Source organism: Squalius cephalus, assembly GCF_949319135.1.
Source record: "Squalius cephalus genome assembly, chromosome: 9".
In the NCBI taxonomy this organism is placed as follows: domain Eukaryota; kingdom Metazoa; phylum Chordata; class Actinopteri; order Cypriniformes; family Leuciscidae; genus Squalius; species Squalius cephalus.
This window is the reverse complement of record NC_137130.1, coordinates 34784715-34811107: the sequence shown is the minus strand read 5'-3', so window position 1 is coordinate 34811107 and position 26393 is coordinate 34784715. Positions and strand designations below refer to the sequence as shown.

General features: G+C 38.1%; 1 protein-coding gene across 4 annotated transcripts in view; it reads right to left on the bottom strand.

The window, feature by feature from the left end:
• The window catches only part of rapgef4a (Rap guanine nucleotide exchange factor 4a), a 101186-nt gene that overhangs the window by 57851 nt on the left and 16942 nt on the right, over positions 1-26393 (bottom strand). The window contains exon 1 of one of the 4 annotated variants that reach the window (XM_079880277.1): positions 23344-23419. The exons of 1 other annotated variant lie outside the window; for it this stretch is intronic. The gene's annotated coding sequence lies outside the window, so the exon portion shown is untranslated. Of the gene's footprint in view, positions 1-15493; positions 15707-23343; positions 23420-26393 lie in introns of those variants that run through there. 2 more of the 4 variants (XM_079880278.1, XM_079880276.1) reach the window with 2 other exon arrangements.

Genomic DNA, 26393 nt, shown 5'->3' with positions numbered 1-26393 from the left:
TCTTGCCATAGTCGCCTAAAATCTAGTTTTTCTTTAGAGTTGCAGCCCAGAACGATGGACTCATCTAAGAACACATAAGGAAAGCAGTTGCAGAAGAGTTAGGAGGCAGTACCGTCAGTAATCTCTTAAATCAGCTCTGACTGCAGATCAGAAGGGATTAAGCTGGATTAAATCAATATTTTTGAATCAAAGACCAGACAGCACACACAGGTCACACACATATGCACATTTCTGTCACAGAGCTCATGACATACACACACTTGCAGCATTTCAAATCCTATTGCAGGTACCACCTCTTATACCTGTAGTCTCATTTTTTATACCTCTATCAAATGTTTTAATATAATGGACCAAATCTTAACTTCTTAGTGTTAAAGATAGCCCTTGTGAGAAAGAAGTACTTATGGATATAATATACATTAAAAGAATATACTTAAGTGTGAACTGAATAATATAATATTACAGGTAAATGATCATAGTGTTGAAAGAATTTTGATTAAGTTAATTTCATTAGTTTGAGAGAATCTCAATTTTGTCATTTGTCTGGTGTTCTGCACTAACAACAAGTAGCAAATTATTAAGAAATATTGCAGTGTTGATTTTTATTATTTTCCTTTTCTTGAAGCAAAATATTGCAAACAAAATATGTTGCAGAAAAAAGGATGATAATCAGAGAGACAAAACAGTCAAAGTTATTAGACAGTTCAGTTAGTATCTACAGCAGACAGCAAATTCAAGATAGACAGACAGATAGTGCCATTGGGAAAGGCACTTAACCTTGGATTTCTCTGGAGGAAGGCATTAGTTTACTTTATGTTGCTTTAGACAAAATCATCTGCTAATTATAGTCACATGAGAGAGATTAGTGCCCATTTAATGTTTGGCGAGAGAGTCCAGCTCATCCAGCGAGGTCAGGTAATGTGTTTAAGACCCCACCACATGCAGAGGTTTCGTACATCCCCAAAGACCATATTCAATATGTCGATTAATTCGATTAATACTGTATCTGTTTTGATCCATCAAACCCAATACAGAACGGAAGACCTTAACTTTATACATCACTGTCTCTATAGGATTTAGAATTGAGAAAATGCAATTCAATAAATTTCATACATATCATCATATAGAAGGAATGTGACAGAATAAGTAGATTTTATCACTCTCAAAGCGATGAAAGAAAAAATGTTTTAGTAACAAGAGGTGCCAATAAATGAATCTCAGTGACTAATGACACAGAGGCGGCCTGAGCCATTAACCAGGACACCTGGGACAGTTAATGCGGCCTTTCTGGGGCACAGATGTGAGTGTCCCGCTCTCTGGGGAGTGGAAGTCTCTCTAAAAGAGGACAAGTCATTATCTCTGACTGATACATCTCATAAATCACACAAACCTAACCTAATATGTCATTATGTCTATCGATAAATCCCACAACAATGAACACAACAGTCAGAGAGAGAGTCTGCATGTGGTGGGCTTCAAAATGTGTTTGGACACTTAAAGGGATAGTTCACTCAAAAATCATGAACCACTTTTTTTATATTTTTCTGTTCTTTTTTGAAGATTGAAAGCTTCAGTCCCCATTCATTGTTCTTGAATGGAAAACAGTCTTAATTTTTTCCCTTTTGTTGCATAAAAGAAAATCATATGAGTTTGATCTGACATAAGGGTAAATTAATCATTTCAGATTGTCATTTGTTATCTAATGCAACAACATCAGAAGTGTGTCTTCAGAGTCTGGGCGTTCTTAGATCGTTTGCTTTGGTCCAAAATATGGATTAAAATGCTGCAATTTCTTCTCGGTTCAGTTCGCTTTCACAAGGCAACATTTCTTAATAGACCAAAATCTGTTAATACAAGTCACATTTCTTTTTTTTACTTTTTGTATTTATTTGACCTTTATTTAACCAGATAAAACTTTCTGAGATTAAAAATCTCTTTTACAGAAATGACCTGGCCAAGATGAGCAGCACAACATTATCAACAAAATAAAAGAATAAATAAATAAAAGAAGAAAGAAAATCACCATGACATTAAACCATATCAATTAAAAACATTTACAAATAGTTTTTTCCTTCAACAGCTCACTAAGCAAAGATTTACAAATATTCATTGACACCAGGGTCTCCAATTTCAGGTCATTTTGTAAAAAGTTCCAATCACTGGGTGCGGCATTCCGACAAAAGCTTGTTTTCCAAATTCAGTTTGGGCGGGTGGAACTGAGAGGGTATACAAATCGTGTGAGCACAAAGAATAAACTCCAACAGGTCTGTCTTGGGTAAAAGAGCAAAGAAATCGAGGCAATAGACCCAAAATTGATTTATAAATAAACAGGTACCAATGTTTACATCTGCGTATTTATAATGACGACCAAACAACTCTGTTGTACAGATCACAGTGGTGAGTATTGTATTTACAATTTAGTATAAACCTAAGTGCACAATGATACAATATTTTAACGATCTGAAACGCAAGTATCAAGCGCGAAACGCAAGTAACTTTGTGGGCGGGTCTCGGCTATTAGACCGGCGGGATAAATGACTCTTGCGCCCGATGCAAATCTAAAATGGGTTGGTCTGAACTTAGTAGCTTCATTATTCATAGGTGTGGTTTGGGCGTAACGTGAAATAAACCAATCAGAGCGACATCTCACATTCCCTTTAAGAGCAGGCGCGCTTGTTCCATGGCGGATTGCTATTATAACGGCGGATTTGCCAGACGCACGCCAGGAGCGGTTCACAGCCGAGGAGACCGACGTTCTCATCAGGGCCGTAAAAGACAGAGAAGTGATGTTGTGGATGGAGAAACACACCCAAATTAGCTTCGGTTAAACAGGCGTATGATAATTTGGGTTAATGTGTAAGCTAGATGTATGCTTTTATAATAAACTATCTATCTATCTATCTATCTATCTATCTATCTATCTATCTATCTATCTATCGTAATAATGTATGATTTGCAAAAATGAAAACGGCTGCGTCTGTGTGTAGATGAGATAAGCAAAGTGTATGCGCGTTGTGCACACGCTACATTGATTATGGCCAAGCATGCGCCCTTAAAATAGCACATGAATAACATGCGCAACGCGCCACTGACTTTAAACTAGTTTTTTTCGGTCAGTGGCGGAATTGTTTTCTAAACCTGCAAAATAGCATGAGGGAACGTTTGCGCCAGAACACGCCTCCTCTTTGTGCTGAACCGCCCCGGGGAGCGCAAGTGTATTTCCTAGTTTACTGATGTGCATCTGTGGAGGGAAAAGTCCGCCTTGCGCGGGTCCAAAATAGGAATGGTACATGCGTCGGTGTACAGAGTCAATTGCGCTGGGTGCAAGATAGAGCCCAACGTATCCAAAGAGCTTAAGATTTTAGTAGTTGCCGATTTATACAAAATATCCCCATAATCAATGACAGGCATAAAAGTGGCCGAAACTAGTCTTCTTTTTGCCTCAAATGAAAAACATGATTTATTTCTATAATAAAATCCCAGCTTTATTTTTTAATTTAGTCCTTAATTGATTAACATGGGATTTAAAAGATAAGGAATCATCAAATATATAACCAAGATATTTATATTCTGTCACAACCTCTATTATAGTACCCTGTAGGTATTTAAGTGATAGTTGATTTGCCACTTGTTTCTTTGATCGTGAAAATAACATTAGTTTTGGTCTCGTTCAAAGTCAGGTTTAGGTCACAAAGCCTTTGTTGCACAACATCAAAAGCACACTGTAGATAAGACACAGATTGGTGTAATTTGGGTGCACTACAATAAATCACGGTGTCATCAGCATAAAAATGAAAATTGACATTACTAATATTGAGATCAAGATTATTAATATAAATGATAAAAAGTAACGGCCCTAGAACGGACCCCTGAGGAACACTCCTCATAATCTTTAAAGGTGCGGATGGAAGGTCCATCCGCATACACTGTGTCGTGTCCAATAAATAGCATGATTGATAAAGACCTAGGGTTAGGCCTTCAATAAGGCCTCCCCAGTACAATGGGTCTTTTTGGGTAGGGTAAGGGCCGTCTTTCGCTCTGCGAAGAGACCGTTTTTTGTTTGTCAGATCCCGCCGTGCAAAGCTAGCATATGGACTTGGGCCTCCAGAGTAGGCTCCACTCAGCTCGCTGAGCTACTGCTCAAGCGATGGGTTGAAGGTGGTTGGCTTGCAAGAAAGCCCCACTCCCCTAGGCTGGGTGCAGGAAAATTTCTGTCACCTCTAGAGCCACTGGCAGGCCCGCACACCCTGTTAAATTCTCAGGGGCAGGTTTGGTACTCCCCTGTTGATACAAGGTAGTTCTGAGTACTCCACTTTCAGCTCTGTATCATTCTACCTCACACCACTATGGCTCGGGTTGAGCAGAAAGATCTAACCTTCACTTCATTTTGGTTTTCGAAGTACGCTCCCTTGAAGCCAGAGCATTTCCATGAGCTGACGCCCATGTGTACAGATGGTAGGCCCCTGAATCTGGGGCTTCCATTGAGGCAGGGTGGCGTAGTATGGTTCCCAACGGTGTTGTGTTCGTAGCAGAATAGACTTGCTATCAGCTAGTAGGCCCTACAAGGCCTCCTTGAAAGCTAGTCCCCAGCAGTATGGGTAGATAGCTGACAGCACTGGCGTGCTTCAGGCAGAGTAGACCTCTCAATCCTCAAATGAGTTTTCGAGTGACGGGGTACACAGCCAGCAGTATTGATGGTCAGGCACTGGCCTTAGCAGGCCATGTCTCTTAGATCCGGGCCAAGTGGATCACTGTCAGCTTCGCAGTCCCTCGGGTTGGATGCCTTACCTAAAGGCAAGTGTCCAGAGGCTCTGTCTTCGGATAGACAGGAAGTTGGCCAGACTGAAGTGTCCCATGTAAGTGATGCCAGGACAGGCCTTCCTGGTGGCATTTTGGGTGAGTACGTTCCCCTGAATAGTGATTGGCTGGGGCTCCTTCGGGGTCCCAAGCCACATTCCCTAGAAGGGACCTCTTCTAATTTGAAGCTGTGGTCCTAGGCCCTTGAGAAGGCCCAGGTAAGCCTTTCATTAAACTAAGTTTATGGAGGTTTTCCTGTGAAGCGTATAGCTTGGGCTATGACCATAGGGAATGCTGTCACTGACAGCCCAGTGTGACCTGAGGGTGAGTGGTTCTGGTATTTCATTTGAATTTGCTGGTTCTGACAGTTGTCACTGCCAATGGGCATGCACTCCCCTTAGCATGGTGGCATTGGTATATCGTTACCCAAAGCGTCAATTGACGCAGTGCGAGTTCCCTTTCGAAAGGGAATGTCTAGATTACGACTGTAACCTCTGTTCCCTGAGAACAGGGAACGAGACACTGCGTCTTTCGCCATACCTCGTGCCTGCCTACCTAACAGTCCCTTCAGACGATAAGGTGATTGTCATGTTTGCAATGCGCCCTTATATACAGTACTTCCAGATTGCACGTTAATGAAGTCATGGGCTGTCACCGGACAATAGGATTGCCATGATTTGATAGTGATTTCAGACACCTGTCACGCCTGAGGAGTTCCCCAAAGCGTCAATCGACGCAGTGTCTCGTTCCCTGTTCTCAGGGAACAGAGGTTACAGTCGTAACCTAGACGTTAGTCTCAGTATAGTTTTCTCAGAGATTCAAAAACCTTAGACAGAATGCAAAGTTTAGAAATCGGCCTATAGTTATTCATATCAGAAGGATCTCCTCCTTTTAACAATGGAAAAACAAATGCAGACTTCCATATCTTCATTCAAACTTAGTGAAAGATTATAGATATATGTCAAAGGGGCAGCTATGTGATCTGCAGCTAATTTTAAGAAAAATTGTTCTAATTGGTCAGGACCAGCTGACTTATTTACATCCAGTAATTTAAGTTTTTTTTTAATCTGGCAAATTAAGAGTGGTTTAAAACTAAAATTAAGATCCAGTAAATGTCTTCCGCTATTATCCATATCATATCTATAATTTTAGGTGCCTTGAGTGTCGACCCTTTCTTTGTAGCTGTCGTTTTCATTTAATCAAGGCTTCGTCAAGGCAACATTCTTACCACATACATATTTTGAATAAGAGCAATTAGTTGGAATTTTAAAATGAAAAGGTGCGCTTTAGTTTTGAATGGTGATAACGTGCTCATCCACAGAATTCATTTTGAGAACCATTAGCAAAACAAATACGGCTGCTTTTCAAGCAGCGTATGTAATTACCCATCATACATTGTGATACAGCCCTAAAATTGTTCCCAATTCATGCGGTGCGAAAATGACAAAAAGCGGGTGCTTCTGCCATTAGTTCTAGGAACTATGAAAAGGTTCCTCCAGTGCGAAAGACACAGGCCTATATAATGGACTTCTCTCCATTAATTCATAGACAAACCTTTCTATGGATGAACATGCATATCCTCAGGACATTGTGAGTATTATTACTGTATTGTATATTGACTTTTGTATTGTGTACTGTTTTATGCATGCTCCATGATTGAACACCTAGTTAACGTAACCTCTTCTATATCATGCTTGATATATAAAAAAATCCTCATTTAGTACCTTACACATTGGTACAGACATCATCTCCTTATGCACTGAATGCTTGTTATATTAATTAAAGTATAAAGGGACACAACACTGCCAACCCACTGATGCAATCATGCAAATGAGTTCACTTTCAAACAAAGGAACTTTTCCTGCTTGAAAATGACCACTTTCTCATTGGTCAAGACAAACTCAAGAGGTGTAGCCTCCACAGAGGTTAAATGGCACTATCTCTTTCTTCTTCTGATTGCTGTTCATGTGAAAAGACTGGAGACATCGGGTCTGACCGCGACACCGCAGGACCCAGTGTGCAGCCGGAGGGGCCTCAAGTTATAACCAGCCCGTTTGTAACCTTGCCGACCGTAAACGAGTCAGACTAACACCGCTGAAGTTTGTCATTCTTCAACCCGAAATAACCAGTAGCAACTTCACCACCATCGAACTAATGAAGCATCAAGACTTTCTTCTGAGACTTCATATCCAGACGCTCGTTCAATGGCTAAGGCATTGCAAGTATATCATACATTTAACTAATTAAACAGAGGTTTAGTATAAGCTCGTATAACCCCTTGTTACCAAGGTACTGATGGTTCTGTTGAGGTGGTTAACTGACTCGTTACAATAGCTTCATTCCCCTGTTTCGGTTTCATTCATTCACTTTCACTCTCCATTCACCCATGTATGTGTGTTTGTGTGTATGTGTATGTTTAGACTAGTTATGTATTCATAATTTAGTAAAATAAAAGTTTTGTGTGCACATTCATGGAAGTATTGAATTCTGTGGTCACTACTTGCAAAACAAATCTTTAACGATGTGATCGATGATTTTTTCTCAAGGACCTGTGTTGGGAGCTCCTTGTTATCGTGTCACGTTAACGACGGATGCATCCCTCATGGATTGGGGGGGGGGGGGGGTTGGTGATCATGAGTGGTTGCTCGGTTTGAGGTCTGTGGCGAGACCATCATCTCTCATAGCACATAAACTGCCTGGAGAGGCAAAGGCCATCATGTGCTTGTTTGGTCCAACAACACATTGGTGGTCTCTTAAATAAACCATTAGGGGGGTCTGCAGTCGCGCCCCTTATTCAAGCTGGCTCAACAGATCCTCCTGTGGGCCCAAGGGAAACTGCTCTCTCTGAGGGCAGTATATATCCTGGGGTATTTAAACTTTGGTCAAGCAGAAGTAGATCTGTTTGCATCTCTAGAGACGACACACTGTCCACTTTGGTTCTTCCTCACTCATCCAGCTCCTCTTGGACTGGACACTAAGGTACAGGCATGGCCGAGGCGTCCCTGATCGCTCTGCTCCTGGGAGTTCTGGAGAGAGTTTGCCGGGACGAGGTCCATCTCTTATTAGTACCCCCATTCTGGCCAGCCCGAGTATTGTTTTCGGACCTAGTATCTCTCCCGATGGCTCTCCGCTAAATATTCTGCCTAGGAGGGGCCTTCTCTCTCAGGTGAGTGGGTCGATCATTCACCCCTGCCCAAAGTTGTGGAAACTGTGGGATTGGCCTATGAAGTTCAAGTCTCTCAACTGAGGTTGTTGAGACCATCCTCTACTCCAGAGCTCCGTCCACAAGGAAACTCTATACCTTGCAGTGGAGATTATTCACTTCTTGGTGTGGGAATCACCAGTTGGACCCAGTTAACTTCCCAGTGGGTGCAGTGCTGGAATTCCTGCAGGAATGATTTTCTGCAGGGTAATCCCCCACCACACTGAAGGTGTATGTGGCGGCCCTGGCAGCTTACCAAGTCCCTTTACGTGGTGTGCCTTTGGGGATACACCACTTAGTAACCCATTTCCTTGGTGGCACTTTGAGTCTTAGACCTGCAGTCCGCACGAGGGTGCTGGCCTGGAATTTGGCCATTGTTTTGGATGGGCCTTTCCTTGGCTCCCTTTGAGCATATTGAGGAGGTTCCTGAGAAGTTTCTCACTCTGAAGACTGTCTTTCTCCTCACTACCTCTGCTCTCAAAAGAATTGGAGATATTCAAGCACTCTCGGTATATCCCTCACTCCTGGAATTTGCGTCCAGTATGGTAAAGGCTTTTCTTCACCCTAGATCAGGTTATGTTCCTAAGGTTCCAACTAATACTGTAAGACCTATAGTACTGCAGGCTTTCTGTCCTCCTCCCTTCCAGAAGTCAGACCAAAAGAAACTACAGGCTCACTCGACTAGGAGTATGGCTGCATCCAAAGCATTACAGTCAGGAGTTTCCCTCCAAGATGTTTGTGATGCGGCAGTCTGATCCTCACCGTAAACATTCGTGAGGTTCTATGACCTCGACCACTCCACTCCAACGGCGTAGGTGCTTTCTTCTGAATGTGCGCATTGATTTCACAGACGGACACTTGCTCTTATGGCGGCGTGGGTATAGTGTTCCCACAGCGTTGTTTCGACGAAGCTTGAGTCTCGGTTACATATGTAACCTTAGTTCCCTGAAGAGGGAACGAGACCCCTTCCATACTACCGGCATTCCCGTGATCGACTTGCTTCAGGTCTATCAGAAGCTGACATTATTTGGTTCAGGTGTGCTTTATAGTTTCCTGGTCGATGACGTCACCAGACTATGACGTTCCGTCACGCCATTGGACTGATTCTATATGTGCTTCACGATGCAATCACGCAGAGGCGTTTCCACATCGTTTTGACGCAGCGTCTTGTTCCCTCTTCGTAAATGTACGCAAATTTCCTGTGAAAACCATCCTGCCCAGTCTAAAAAATAAACCCTTATAATATTATCATAGTTAATCAGGGTAAGACAAAAGCACGTTTTGGTAGAAGGATTGATGATGTATTAACTCATTTAAACTTCATTAATTTTTAATTCAAAAGATTTTAATTGCAATAAATCTAGCTTTTAATTGCAAATAATGTGCAGTTTTGTGTCCAAAACGATTACATTCAGTGTAATTTTAATCGTTTAAAGTATACTATTTCTGCAATAAGTACTTTTTTTATGAAATTACTCTAGTCATCCATGTTCCAATCATTTCTGCATCTCTGGAGAGGAATGGCTCACATTATACAGCTAATGCGTCTGACAGTCCAGTGCAGAGCGCTAATTGAAAATGACTCTGCTCTGCCTCTCAGTCATGTTTCTATTGTATTTGTAATGATTTATCTTTTATTGGTAATCAGTCTAACTGCACAAAGCGCTTCTTCATATGAGGAGCTTCTGCAACATTTATATTTAATGATGATAAAGACAGCTTGTGTGTAAAAGCTCATTATTCCACAGATCATAAAAAAGGTCTCTTGTATGATTGTGTGAACTCAGTAGTGTTAACAGAGTTTCTGTCAACAGTGGGCAGACTTACAAAAAATTTCACATTTTTGTACTGATTTTTAAAGAATATATACAGAACTTTCCATACTGTACTTTAAACCATGTATAACAGACCTGAGAGTACTATACACTTACTGGTAGCTGAAAGCACACTCAAATTAGACTGAATACACTATAAGCACAAAAGGAGGGAGAGATATGTAGAATTGTGACTGACTATATAACTTTGCTTTGCTTCCTGCAGATACAGATTGCGTGTGGGTTTGGAGAAGTATACAAGCACCAGGCACAGTGTCAAAGGTTACAATTCCAGCAAGAACAGACTCTTCATAAAAACAAACAACCGACTGTCTTTTTGGTCACGCTCCAACATAAGGTGCAACTGTGATTGGAGTTCGAGTCCAGACTCTGATCCTTTACCACTGTGTCCTGTCACTCCTACTGTCCTGTATAGTAAAGGAGACAAATCCCCAAAAATGTACTTTATAAAGACTTTGTCTTTTAGCACTGATGAGCTGAGCATGGGTTGCTTTTTCACTTTAGTCATTTCCATGGTGATTGCACAGAATTTGGGGAGAATCAGCTTGAAGTAGTCTGGATTTCTTTCTTTTACCGTATAAATTCCAGCAGAATTCAAATCAATCATTGAATCATTCGAATCAAACTCTTCCAGTCTCAGCTACAACTACAGTGTTTGAGGGCGGGGCAAAGTAGACATTGCCAATCAAGACCATAGGCTGGCTTTATGCAAATTTGTTACATTATTATGTAGGTATGTAACAGGAAGTGATTGAATTGCTTATGACTCATTTCAGCAGTTCAGAATCTATTATTTCTTTTACTTTTACAATTACTTTAACTGTTGAGCACTTTGATCTTTAAACTTGCAGACTTTTACATTCACACACAGCTGTATTACACAGTGCACGAAACTAAGGTATATCGAAAAAGCATAATAGGGGCACTTTAATTATAATAACCCAGTAAAAATGTACCATATATAGCATATATGTTATACAATAAACACTAATGACCTTAATTATGTACAAACAGCAACAGAACATGACAGATTACCCAGCATCCCCAGGGGCTTGAATGGGGTGCTGTGATTGGAGGAGACTTGACAGCCCAGAGGTGCTTAGTGGAGGCTGATATATAATTACACAGTCAGATGCACACACTAAACCACTGATTTATACAGTGTTTCTGCAGCATTAAATACAAAAAAAAAAAAAAAAAAATTCTTTTGAATTAGATCACTGGCTGTGCAGTGCTGTCAATTTAGACTAGCAGCCTGACAGTAATGAGTTCAATTTAAATTGAGTTTTCAATAGCAGGAAGAGCCAGACCCTCAAAACACACACACACACACACGTACGTTTACTTAGCTATCTAAATGGGGACATTCCATAGACGTAATGGTTTTTATACTGTACAAACTGTATATTCTCTCCTCTTACACTAACCCTACCCCTAAACCCAACCATCACACAAGACTTTCTGCATATTTACATTTAAAAAAAAACTTTAATAACTTTATTTTTATACCAGATTTACAAATGAGGACATCTCTAAAGGGAGGTTTTTTTGAGATTTTGTCAGGTTTTGGCCACTTCTGGGTTCAAATTTGTCTCCAAAATATAGTTCAGTAGGTACACACACACGCGCACACACACACACACACACACACACACACACACACACACACACACACACACACACACACACACACACACACACACACACACACACACACACACACACACACACACACACACACACACACACACACACAAAGCTGGAAGGAGACAATGAAATACTATGTGTGAAATACAGCATATCACTTACTCATGTCCACTCACTCAAAACATATAACTATGAGACACAATAAATACAATCACGCTAGACAAGCATAGTTAGGTGCACACACACACACACACACACACACACACACACACACACACACACACACACACACACACACACACACACACACACACACACACACACACACGTGTGCAGTGTAGAGTGATACTGAATGTGGCAGGCTTTGTTTCTTTAAGTTGCAGGCATTCAACCTGAGCACAGTAATGAGTAATGAAGCGTTCGTGCTCAGGGTGTGTGAATATCTCAAGCAAACTCTTACATAACCCACAACTACACTCACACAAGCCACTGCGTATCCAATCTCTGAACAGACAGAAACAACACAGATATTAAACTTGCCAGATTAGTGAAAACAGATCAAGAGTAGGCCAGAGTGATCTAGCTTAAAAAAACTCCATATTTTCCATGATATTCAAAATATGACGAAGAAGTATATTTTGATTGTTTTATAAATGCATTTGTTTCTTTTTATAATTGGTTTTAAATAGAAATGCCATTCATACAAATTTTAAATATGTTTAACTGCTAAAAGTGTATATGAACATACACAAGTTTGGGGTCAGTAAAATATTTTTTAAAGAAATGAATACTTTTATTCACCAAGGATGCATTAAATTGATCAAAAGTGACTTTAAAAACTCTAAAAATTTTGATTATAAATGTTACAAAAGATTTCTATTTCAAATAAATGCTGTTCTTTTGAACTTTCTATCCATTAAAGAATCTTGAAAAAATGCATCACGTCTTCCACAAAACTATGAAGCAGCACAACTATTCTCAACATTGATAATATTTAGAAATGTTTCTTGAGAAGCAAATCATCATATTAGAATGATTTCTGGAGGGTCATGTGACACTGAAGACTGGAGTAATGATTTTAAATTGTAATAATATTGCACAATATTTCTGTTTATACTGATCAAATAAATGCAGTCTGAATAAACGCAGGTGAACATAAGATACTTCTCTCAAAAACATTACAAAATCTTACAAAAGCTAACAGAAATGAATGCCTAAAAGCTACAAAATTCACATTTTGATTTAATAGGATCTTTAAACAAGTCTTTATTTGCTAAATTTTATCTCATGAAGTTTAAGAGAAACCCTTGAGATAACTAAAGAGATGATATTTATGGTTTGTCTTTCTTTTGGAAAGGGGTATTTTGTGCTCTAGGTCTTCTACACTGGTTCAGTTTTTTAAGGGTTTTGCTTGTCTCATAGATCTGAGATTTCTCCGCTCTCATATAAATCATCAGGCGAGTTTTGTGAGTGTGATGAAAGCTCATATTCAATAATCTCCTCATTAGTGCTGCCGCATGTGTTCACTGTAAACTCGAGTCGATTGCATCTGTATTAATGCAGAAACCCAATATATCAACAGGAAATTAAAGAGCTCTTCACTGAAACGAGCCATTGTGTCTGCAACAAATGCTATACAAAAAAAGTATATGAAAAACCAAAGACCATCTGTTAGATATATGCCACCCTGACAATAATATTCAGAAGCAATAAGAGTGTATCATCGCCATGACAACAGCAGCCCGCTTCATGCACTGGGATAATTAGAGTTTGACTTTGGAGTTTTTTGAGGGACTCAAAGGACTGTTTCCAGCATCAGCGGGGCACCAGTCTGACCATTAGAAGACATTCTGCTTACTGGAAAACAACAATATAGAGTATTCAGTAGCCCACCTCTCTTTGATATGTTTCTCTAAACAACAAAACCTAAAATTAATCATTTCAACCAATAAATAATGAAAATATCTATTGTATTTTCTGGATGAACCCAGTTGCTGATCATTAGGGTCATTATTCAGGTTATAAATCTGCAGGGCAGAACATAAAAGTAAAGTTTTAATTAGGAAGAAGGTACAAAAGCCAAATCATCCAGAACAAGCAAAGTTCAGAAGCTGAGAACGTATGAAAGATGCTGCGATCGACCATAAGAAAGATGCCATTACTCAAAAAGATCCCTGTCTGGGGCTAAAAAGCACAATAATGACAAACTGAGATGTTGAGTGAGATGAGAGCAAGATTGAGCATACAGTGTGTGTGTGGACCAAATCTGACACGGCCAGAGTCAAATATGGAGGAGATATGGCTGATGCTGGATATATGGAAACATTTATTAACACAGAACTGGCTCAGAAACCAATAGATAAATGTCAGTTCAAACAGCAATATCCAACATTATTACAAAACTTGAATTATTATCCAAACCTGCATTGTTATCCAAACCTGAATGAAAATAGGCTAAAACTCACAGTGTACTTATTTACAACAAAATTCAGAAAGCTGTCAAAAAATGTGACTTAACAAAATATATAAAGAAAAGAAAAGAAAAAAGATATATGAATATGCTTACTTTTGTGTCAATACAGAAATTGACTTTCAGAAATAGACTCACCCTGAGAAATTTTCACAGGAGTTTTGCTCCAGTAGATTTAGATGATTTCCCAGTGATTTGTTTGAATATTACTGTGAATGAGACAGTGTCTCGTATATTATACACCAGCACAGACAGTCGAGTACTCTCACTTTGTGTTATTTAACGTGCAAAAATGTGGACATTGAATGCTATTCACACAGAATACATTTTTGGAAACACTTTAGTCTAATTCTCACTATTAACTAGTTGCTTATTAACATGCATATTACTAGGACATTGGCTGTTTATTAGTACTTATAATGCACATATTAATGCTTTATTCCGCATGATCATATTCTACATCCCTTATTCCTGGCCAATACCTAAACTTAACAACTACCCAACTATTAATAAGCAGTAATTAGGTTTTTAATATCGTAGACACTAAAGTGTGACCTAATTTTTTAAAAAATATTTAAAAATATATTAGAATATAATATAATTATTAAAAATGATTTTGTGTTCAGGCTGCTGTTTTGCTAATCATACTCTCTGTACAAGACAAAACTTCATTAAATTAATTAATGTAGATTTTTTATATGCAAAATAAAAATTTTATTACTGCATTTTATAATACCGCACTGTATTGCGGTGTATGCTGTCATATTTGAGCATGAATATGTTTTGTAATTGGAAGAATTTCTTCAGTAATGGAGTTGAACTGACAGTAAACCTTTAACAATAACGAACTGTCTATTCCACTATCAGCACACAGCTCTTTACCAAACATTTAGATGACTTAAACCTAAAAGCACTTGAATCCACGGCATAAAGAAGAGTAGAACTGTCTGTTTGCCATATTGCTTGATTTATTTCTAATATATATATATATATATATTTTTTATTTATTTTTTTTATTTAGCAATTAACAAGAAACATTACATTATGCACTAAGAAAGTGCAATAAAAACAGAGCCCAATGTACTGTGTTAATATGAAGGAATTTTGTGTGTGTGAAAAGTGTTTTACACGTATTTTGAATTGCATTCTGTTGTGTTTTAGGGTTAAAGTAAATGTCCATCAACTTAATATCACCAGTGCCTAGTGTGATTTTCCACTGATTTTATTCCTACAGTGTTTACATCAATATGAGAGAACGGTGTTAAATAGGCTCTCTTTCATGCTTGACATACAAATGCATCTCATAACTGCGCTTCACTGCACCTTTTCCCCCGCTTAAAACACATTCATTACATAATTCACATCCAGACACTCTCAGCATAACCTATTCTCCTCAACTCATCGAAAGCAAACACAGGACCTCCTCAAATCAAACCTCAATATCACACGCATGCATGCGGTCCTGAACCTGTGAGTGAAGAAAGTTACATCCTTAGATCAAAAAGCGCACAAAAACACAGAAAAGCAGACACTGACACTTACCTAGAGCAGTGACCGACCCATGAGTGAGACTGAAGCAGTCAGTGCTACTCTCTCTCTCTCTCTCTGGTCACTTCAGCTATTAGTGTGTAATACAGAGAGCTCTATGACAGCTCAAGCATGCTTTAGTGTGTGTGTGTGTGTGTGTGTGTGGCGAGCGGCAGCCAGGAAGAGTGCTGATGTAGTGAGTGTGCGTGTGTGTGTGTGTGTGTGTGTAGGGCTGAACGGGCAGCTGACCCCCCCTCCCTTTGAGAGCGGAGTGGTTGCTAGGCGATTGGAGTACTCCTCCAATCATCATGGTCTGATGACTACCGACTGCACACGCGTGCACACACACACAAACACACACACACACACACACACACACACACACACACACACAAAAACAAGCACACTCACAACCTGACATCATAGTTTTGTCCAAAAAGGTCTTCAGTAATAATTCAAAGTAATAATTTCATGTTTAAGATGAACCCCTACACACAAATAAAGTTAAACACTCAAAAACAAGCATTTTCACAGCCGAACACGCTTAAAATTGTGTTTGCTTCTTCAAGCATGTTAAAGGTAACAGGGCTTTGCTCAATAATTCAGTATTTTCATACACAGATGAACACAGGCATGCAGTGCAAGTCCTCCATCTGTACTGATGTCTTATATGATGAGACTCATTCAGATTTTTTTTTTTTAATCAAATCTCTTTAAACCACCTGAACATCAAATCTAGTGGATCAAACCCTATTCAAACAAGCATTTATAGAGGGGAGACTGGGGCAAGGTGGCACGCTTAACTCCAGTGAATATTTCCCAGAATAAGTCTTTTTCTAAAAGGTTTTTTTTTAAAGTCACCATGAAAAATGACTATAATGACTACTCTAAATCTTTATAGAATATTTCAATATTTATAATAAATGATTTATCCATGCACATCATTATTGTTATTTTTAAATGTTCTCCCTCATTCTTCATTTCCAATAGCTCAGCTCTGATTAGTTGATATTTCTGAGAATAATGTATCGTATTTATATTCATATGCATTTATATTTATGTTGATTATAGTTGATAGTAGTATGTAATGATAAGATTTGCGTTCTCATATAGGGTTGTATTTCTCAAACACATCAAGGTGCCACCAATTTTTTTCTCTGCTCACATTTAAATACTCATTTGTGTGTATAATGAGTGTGTTGCAGGTCTGTGTTTTATTGCTTGTTTTCTCACCTCTTCCCGCCCTCTACACTCCCACTTTTTCACAGATTTACAAGTGCCCATTTTTCGAATCTTCTTCAAATTTGAGGTGTGAGCGACTGAGCCAAAACCAGTTTTCATGACACTTTAAAGGTTGTATCAGTGATTTCAGGCCCAAAAAAAAAGATCACATTCATCTAATCTTTCCTAACGATCCGCTAGCTGCCCGCCCCATAAGCATGCCGTCAAAAAACCGCGTCTCTGTTGGCAGCCTAGGCTCTGAGATCTGCACACAAAAACAAATGGTTTCACCAACCACTCAAAACCAAAACAAATTGTGTTTCAACCAATCACTGACAGGGGTGGGTGTTGTGAGGTTTTGTGCTCGTGCACGGCAGCTAGCGGATCGTTAGGAAAGATTAGATGAATGTGATCTTTTTTTTTTGGGCCTGAAATCACTGATACAAACTTAAATTAAGAAACTGATAGTTTTGTTCAGGTGGTTCACTGACTCTTACGCTTCCATAGCTTCAGTCTGTTTCTGTTTCATTCATTCTCTCTCCATTTTACCCATGTATGTGTGATCTGTGTGCATGTGTAGGTACAAACTATGTACTTATTACAGTAATTGCAATAACTGGGTACTAACCCTGAACCTACACCTAAACCCAACCTTAACCCATGTATAGTCACCTTATATTACCAGTACTTTCTTAGAAGTACACTATACACGTACTGTAAAATAAAGTGCAGCCGTGTTTAGACTAGTTATGCGTCCATGATTTAGTCAAATAAAACTTTTGTGCACATTCATAACGATGCGATCACAGCTACTCACTCCACTGTACCCAGTGAGAAAGAGTTATTTTTCTGTGGCCACGAAAATAACCTTTCGGAGAGTTGATAGACAATTAATAAGTTCGCTGGAGGAACAGATTCATTTATTGTAATATCAATTCTGCAAGTTAATTCTATTGACTGATCCAAATATTTATAATTAACAATTATTCATATTTCCCTTTTGAGCTAATTGGCTAGTACATCTTAAACATATTAACTTTAAATGTAATATCTAATAACACACTACAGATTATTAATTATAATCAAGTACTTTACATGTGCTTTCGCCTGTTAGTCAACACATCAAAATAAGCGTAATTCTATAAAGCAAGGCAAGATTATTAAAACAATGATTTAAAATGTACTTTAAAGTAAAACTTTTAATTTGGCATTACAAAGTGCATATTTAAGTGTGTTAAGAAACAGTAAAGAAAGCGTACTTTCTTTAAGTTACTTCATTAAAACTATCCGCAAGTAATTAAAAAAAAGAAGTGCACTTCAAGTGCATATTCAGTGCAATTAAACACACTTTCTGTCTTAAGCAGAACTTTTATGATCAGACTGAATGAGAGACACAGAGATGCTCTTTCACACTGAGGCTGAACTTCAGGTTCTGCAGTAAAAGGAAATGTCTGCTATTATGGCAGTCATCTGAGCAGCTGTTAGCGTTGCTCTGGGCGACGGCCGTGAGCGCTGATGAGACGCTGGCATCAGACACACCTGCTCTCCATCACAGATCATCAAAGCACTGGACAAAAGTAGCATCAGTGACCCAGAGAGGTCATTCATCATGGACATTCATTACCGTGCACTAGCGTTCAAAAGTTTGGGCTTCATGGGATCTTTTAATGGTTTTGAGTCTTTTATGTTCAGCAAGGCTACATTTTTTATATCAAAAATATAGTATTATTGAGAAGTATATTATTACAATTAAATTTTTTTTTTTTTTATGAATATATTGTAAACTGTAGTTTATTTCTGTGATCAAATCTGAATTTTCAGCATCATAACTCCAGTCTTCAGTGTCACATGATCCTTCAGAAATCATTCTAATAAGATGATTTGATGCTCAAGAAACATTACTGATTATTATCAACGTTGAAAACAGTTGTGCTGCTTAATATCTTTGCGGAAACCATGATAATTTTTTCAGGATTCTTTGATAAATAGAAAGTTCAAAAGAACAGCTTTTATTTTAAATTAATTTGTCTGTAACTTGTTTATGTATACAAATTGAAATTTTAAAAATGTATATGTACAAATCTATTAAAAAAAAACAATTATTGGAAAATTCTGCCATCATTTACTCACCCTCAAGTTGTTCCAAACCTGTATGAATTTATTTAATCTGCTGAACACAAAAGAAGATATTTTGAAGAATTTCAGTAACCAAACAGTTGATGGACCCCATTTGTCACAGCTTGTTGAAAATAAAGATGAATGAAAAGGATCTAAATGCAGCAGCTGGACTTTATTTACACAATGGGCCCTATCACAAACCCAGTGCAATTTTCTAGTTTCAGCCCGACGCAGTTTTATTTTTCACGTCCTACGCCATGTTGTTTAAATAGCGAATGCATTTGCGCCCATTTGTGCGCACATGGGCTGCTGGTCTGAAAATGATCTGCCATGGCGCGAGCGCAACTGGCTATTAAAGGGAATAGGAGATGAGATTCTGATTGGTTTATTGTACATTACGCCCAAAACACACCCATTACTCAAGAGAATAGAGACAACCCTTTTAGACCATGCGCCGGGAGCGCCGACCATTTTCCCCAATTGTTAAACTAGCAAAAGTGGATTCGCACCACTAAGTGCACTTGCGCCGTGCGCTTTAGACCATGCGCTTAGATCGTTAAAATAGGGCCCAAGAACTCAAAAACACTATAGGAACAGAATCAACTAAGCCAGGGTTTCTCAAACTCGGTCCTGGAGGGCCACTGTCCTGCACAGTTTAGCTCCAACCCTGATCAAACACACCTAGCTGTGAGTTTCTAGTGATCCTGAAGACATTGATTAGCTTGCTCAGGTGTGTTTGATCAGGGTTGGAGCTCAACTCTGCAGGACAGTGGCCCTCCAGGACCGAGTTTGAGAAACCCTGAACTAAGCTAAACGTGATGACAACGGAAAAGAGCTGAAATGAACACTTATCCAGACTGCTGGGTTTCTGCATGTTGGGTCATTTCATTGAGTTATTTTCAATTTTACCACTGTTGGGTAGTTGTGTGTGTAACCCACTGCTGGGTTAAATTTCACTGACAGTAGAAATGATGCACCCCCTCATAAACTACCCAGCCTGCTGGGTTATAGTAAGTAACCCACTGCTGGTTTACCAAACTTGATTAAACTGGATTTGTAACTGCCATTTTGTCTTCTGTCCTGAGAGAAAACTTACTGGTAGCCTAAATATATAAATAGCATTTTCTGCAAGAAAATGAAAATAACCATTAATTAGGTCAAATTAGCCCAGCATTTAGTCAAAAAAGCAGAGTTTAGGTTAAATTGTTCAACCCAACCTACTGGGTAAAAATGTGTAACCCAAAGCACTTTAACCCAGCAAGTGTTCTGTCCAATATTTACCCATCGCTGGTTTGCCAAATTGGTTGTTTTTAACCCAGCCATTTTTTAGAGTGCTGAAACAAACTAATGAACTAAATGAACATCCGGTGCAAACACTAATTAACCTATGAGTAACCATAGTAACTAACGAACACAGATCTAGGAACAGTCAAACTCAAACTCAAGCAAACACAGACAACCCTGACACCATTGACTTCCATGGTGTTTTTTTCATACTGTGGACGACAATGGGGTCCATCAACTGTTTGGTTACACACATTCTTCAAAATATATTGTTTTGTGTTCAGTAGAATTTCTAAAGTGGACCATCAAAATAAAGCATATACTGTATACTGTATGCTGGTCTTTCATGAGTCCCAGGTCACATTAACAGTCCTTCCATAAACTTTCAACAACGTCAACTGACAACAAAATGCTGACACACAAACTTCTTGATCTTAAAAGGTTTGGGGAAATATTCTGGGGTGAATTAACCCTCCTCGAACCTTGGATTAGAAATATCGGAGCAGCAAAGCCACATTCAATTTGTGCGGTTCCTACGGACACGCTGTGTCTGGATTCGGGTTTAATTCAGAGACAGGCGGAGTCTGCGCTGTGATAGGATCTGTGTTTGCCTCAGATTAAAGGCCAGCTGTCCCTCTATAAAGGCACAGAGACATGCTGCTTCAAAAGAGACAACTGTCATTCAAGCAAACATCACAATTACCCAGCGCAGAGCTTCAGGCTTTGAAATAGAAATGAGTTACTTACAGGTGCTGCTGGTTTCTGCCAAAGCGTTCTTTTATCTATGAATATAGTTTCCTCTAAATGCCAATGAGCAGCCAAAACAGGAACACCGGGTACTATTTATAACGGCGTTATACATTTATAATTATATAGAGAAATAAATACAAATTAGGGATGCATTTGGTATTGACCAAAACTGTTATATCAGCCATCATATTGGTTATCAAAATGAATTATTTGACATATAATTTATATATATATAATTCCCCCCCGTAAAATATGCCTGTAGTATTGTTTTCTGAATCTCTGAATATGATGGTAATTGTATGCTTTAAAACAGTAAATATATTGCAACGTGACGGTTGGTTTTGGGTTTTGTTTGTGTTCATGTCTTTTATTTTGTAATTCATGCTTCGTTATGCTTCCTGTTTGTCATGTGCTTACCTTGCTTCTCATGTGTCTTGCAATCATGTAAAAAATAATGCTTGCTTTATTATAAATTTAATTAATTTTCTTTTACATTTTTTTATCCATAAATGTAAGTTTACCAACAACAAACCATTTTGTCCTGTGTTTTTGAAACAGTTAAATAAAAAAGCAAGTAGAACGTCTTCAATTTGTAAGGACTTTAATTTTGTACAATGTAACTGATGTATAGATTAATATCTTACCCTCATGTTCTTTTTCTCTATTTTTTTTTTCAGCTCTTTGTTTACTCTTTTTCTCTGATGCAAAATATTGCATAAAAATGATATGATTTGAGTGTTTTGGGAACCAAATCTGTGTTGTCATATCAGTTTATTATCAATTTCACATTCAGATAAAGTTTAATGATGATAACGTGAATGATAATGTAATGTGTTGATGGCATGTACAGCTCAAGATTTAAAACATTTCAAAAGCTCAAAGAAACATTCTAGAAACATTTGTTTTAAATCTCCTATGTGTGTTTATACGTGTTTGTGTGTAACCTGGTGTGGGTGGGATGGGAACATGGCCATCCTGCCCATCCCAAAATATACACACACACACACACACACACACACACACACACACACACACACACACACACACACACACACACACACACACACACAGTGTCTCTCTGATTTCCCGTTAGTCAGCTTTCTCTACATCCCACCCAGTGACCCAGCATTACACTACACACCACACACACCACAACACACACAACCACACACACACACACACACACCCATACAAAAAAAAACACCTCTCTTTCCCAGCAGACATGTGATTAAAATCTATAATTGTACAAAGGAAAGGAGACATAAATCATTTGAGCAGTCATTCGCTATTTTGTTTTGACTCTGTACAACTTTAAAATCATGGACAAAAGTATTTTTCTTGCTGTTTTGTAATAAAATAGTTTTTTATGATCTATTCTATCATTCACAATAAAAAACACCCTCCCACTCAGAAGATTTAATGAAACCAAACTGCAAAAACAACACACACTATCACGGCCATGAGCTCATTAACATATGACCACCCACATTTACATATCAACACCTATTCAGTATTCAGCATTACCCTTGTGAAAAAGAAGTACACTTAAACAAAAATTAAATGAAAATGATGCATTTATGGTAAAGTAAAATATATCTGAATGTGATTTCTGTCATGTTTTAAATATAACTGTAATTACACATTTGTAATGATGTTGCTGTAATTTAGTACATTTAAAATATATAAACTTTAAATGTAAAACTGGATAACAGTTAAAATTACTTAACAGTACTTTGCATGCAATTTAGTATGTTAGACATCAAACACATAAAAATAAGTACACTTCTTCAAAGCATGACAAAATATTATTAAGGATCAGCTCCCTTTTTTTAAGTGATGTATAGGTTGGTGTAGACCTGAATCTTTCAATCTTTACCGCAAAGTAAGTCATTTTAAACCACGGTAAGGAACAATATTGCATTACAGTAATTCTGCCTGAAATCAGAGATGCTAGCCATATTTCTTAACATTAAATGACTTTTAACTAAATTTGTAAAATGTTAAACACATGACTCTTTAATAACCAGCTAGTTTCCACTTAAAGTCGTATCTTCCGTGATGCTTTATGCAAAATTGACTTTTGCTTACAACAAAACTTAAATCTAAATTTAGTTCTAGCATCACTTTTCAGATTTTTTTCATCAGACCTTATTTTCATTAATACTTTTTTGAGAAACACTTACTCTTGCTTAGCACAAAACTGACACTTAAATCTCTTAATTAAACGCTCAGATGTATGTCACTGATACATGTGCTATAAATACAATAAATCTAGACCCGAACCCGGAGAATCACTCGTATCATCGTTTTATATCATCATATCACCCAGTCCTAAAACTTGCTCAAGGGTAAAGCACTGAGAAATCATAGACATAACAGTACGACTTTCTGTAAAGCTGCTTTGAAATGATGCATATCGTGAAAAGTGCTACAAATAAATCTGACCATAAATACAGTCAGTCAGACACAAAAAAGATGAGATAAGAAATCACCTTGGAGTTATCAGATAGAGCAGATCTCGTGCTGGTCCTCTCAGTTCCCTAGTGTGCTTCTCTCACACACACACACACACACACACACACACACACACACACACTCTGCATGGGACAGTCCCTCTCAGGGGAAACTCTGCGTCTCCGTCTCTCTTCCTTAACTCTATTTGTGTTTGTTTCTCCTGTTTCCCCGTGTCTTCCTCTCATTCTGCTAAAGCTCGAGGCTGCTCTGTCCTTCTCCGACCTGCTCCAGTAAAAGCTTCCCATCAGGCACACCATTTCTGATTGCCCACGGGCCAGAAAGAACAAAACGAGAGAATGAAAGACTACGGCAGAAATAAACTCACGGCCCTAAAGAGCAGAAGCACTGCCGTCTTTTCTGCCAAAGATAGAAAAGCTCTCTATTCTTCTTCTGTTGCGCTTATGGGGAAGTGAGTAATAGAAAATTCCTTCAGTATGAGTTCTGGGAATTAAGTAAATGATGTATTTCTAATGTCACATAGAGACAATGTTCTCAACCTTTTTGACTCCAAGGCTCCCCATCATCCATGACACCACTCAAAGCCATGTAGACTAAGATATTTCTGGTACGTCTGCTGTAACAACAAAGCTCCTTTTCTCAACCGACTAGGAGTGGCAATATATTACAATTCAAATATTTATGTTCCAGAAGTTTCAAGAGCAAAATGGTTTTCAGAGTTCTTTATAAGCAATGAATTTACACTTTTCTAGTGGTCTGTGATTGATTACGGATTAAGACTGAATTTTTTTTAGTTAACATCTTGATTTTTCGCTGTTTTAGCTTATTTTAAAGCTTGTTTTAAACCCTCTTGTGGCCCTTAAACTGTGCTCTGCCCCCTGGGAGAACCACTGCACTTAGAGGATGACTTCAAAATATCAAGATCAGAGAAAAAAACTACATTTCTTATACTTCCACCGCCCCCTGCTGGCTAAAGGTGATAAAGCAGCTAAAATACATTTCTATTTATTTTATTTTTTTTCAGAAGTTGTCCCAGTCTGGAAATTGACCTTAGGACAGATGAATGAGTGACAGCCCAAATAGCCAATCAAATCACTGCACTGAGAAGCGTGATTCTGTGATGTTTTATCTATTAAATAAAAACAGTGTATGTATAAAGCTTGTCTGTTTGGACAGTCTTCATGACCACTAGATGAACTTTAGCAGTCAGTGCAAGGAGTTTTATCAAAGTCAGAAAACATTTAGCGGGATTTACTCCATAAATTTCTAGTAATTGTTCGAGTAAACAGCTGTACATTAACATTAAATGCACATAGTCTTCATCCAAGATCATCTGTTGATTTCATATTATCTGTGGATTATTTGAAAAACAGAAGCATGCTGAATGGATTCAAGTGTGAATCCAGTTTCAACAGCTCTGATAAGTCATAAATAATGTGACATGCTGAAAAAATTAACTTTATTTTAAGAAAAACTGCAAAGTGCACATTTGTCAATGTTCATGAAATGATTGCATTAATCAGTCCCTCCAGTTTTTCGCGATTCCGCGATCGCTGAATACAACGCAAAATCAACAAATTGTCGCATTTTTTTGCGATCCTGCATAATTCCTAATTTAACCGCAAAATAATCACAAAAATGAAAAAGACCTCACAAAACATTAAATTATAAATCACCCAATTGAAATATCTCTAGTTTAATTAAAGTTTCAATGCATTTTACGTGGATACAGATGTTGCGCACGCAACGTTATGTCTGTGAGCGGTCTGTCAGAAACATGGCGAAAGAAAATTAGTCTCACCTGCCCTCTCACATAAGCGCCAAGGAGCGGGCTAAGCAATATTCTGATATATTGCACGAGAGTGGGGGTAAATTGTTTTGTTTTGACCGAGTGACTGCCTGACTGCAGTGTGTGTGTGTGTGTGTGCGTGCGTGTGCGTGTGTGTGACTGACTGCGTGTCACCGCCTGTCAGGGTAAATTCTCTTTATAGCGCTTGAACAAATACACATAGCAACAATTACTTCAAAATATTCATCTTGGCGAGTATTTACGTAAAACTATCAGTAATAACTGATTGGGACGTTTGTCATTACTGTAGTAGGTCTTAAAGTGACAGTAACCTAATTTACCTGCTGTTGTCAGTGTTGTTAATGTTAATCAAGCAACAACAATAGTACAGCACAATTTTTTAAAAAACGTAAATTATCCACTGTTTGTAACTGTATCCTTGTATTTATTTGTCCTGTCTTGTTTCTTTTTGTTATTTGTTCCTTTGTTCTTATTTCATTACTGAGTGTTTACTTGGATGTTCCTGGTTGTGCCCATAGGTTGTTTTAAAAGTTAATGAGAATTTGATTAGACCAAAATAAACAAGCTTTATGCATTTTGTTTGTGATTTGTGTCATGTATGACTATTGTGCATCTGACATAATACTTTTATGGTAAATGTGATGTCCTCCTAATTATAAAATATAAAAATCGCAAATTTTTTCACAAATTTCTGGAAATTACCACCACAAAATCAGTCATTTTGATCGCAAAAATCACACAAAAAAATCGTGAAATCCTGGAGGGACTGATTAATCATAATAATGACATAAAAATTTTTTTTTGGCGAACATAGATAGAGGACCTGCCTTGAAAAGCGTGCTTAAGTAACCGCTGCTGTGAGGTCAAACACGTGAGAGCCAGTATGGATTCAGGACACACATGCACAATTTTGTATGAAGTGAAACATCTGACATCACAATTACATCCAACAGTATCGAATTAATTCTAGAAGAATATAATATCAAGGCTCATTCTAAAAAATATTCCCGTTCAATATCCTGTTCAACTGAAGAATTGCATTACAAAAGTAAAATGTGTTGGGAACATCGTTTCATATTGACTTCACATTGTTCTTGTGGCTTGTTATTTTTATGTGGCTGCCTTTGTGAAAAATAAGTGTGCTTAATTGTAGTGAAAGTGCACTTGTAGTGTACTACAAATATTAAAAGTACATATTTTTAAAACACTCTACTTGCAGATAATATGATATTAATTAAATAAAAGGCCACACACAGTAAG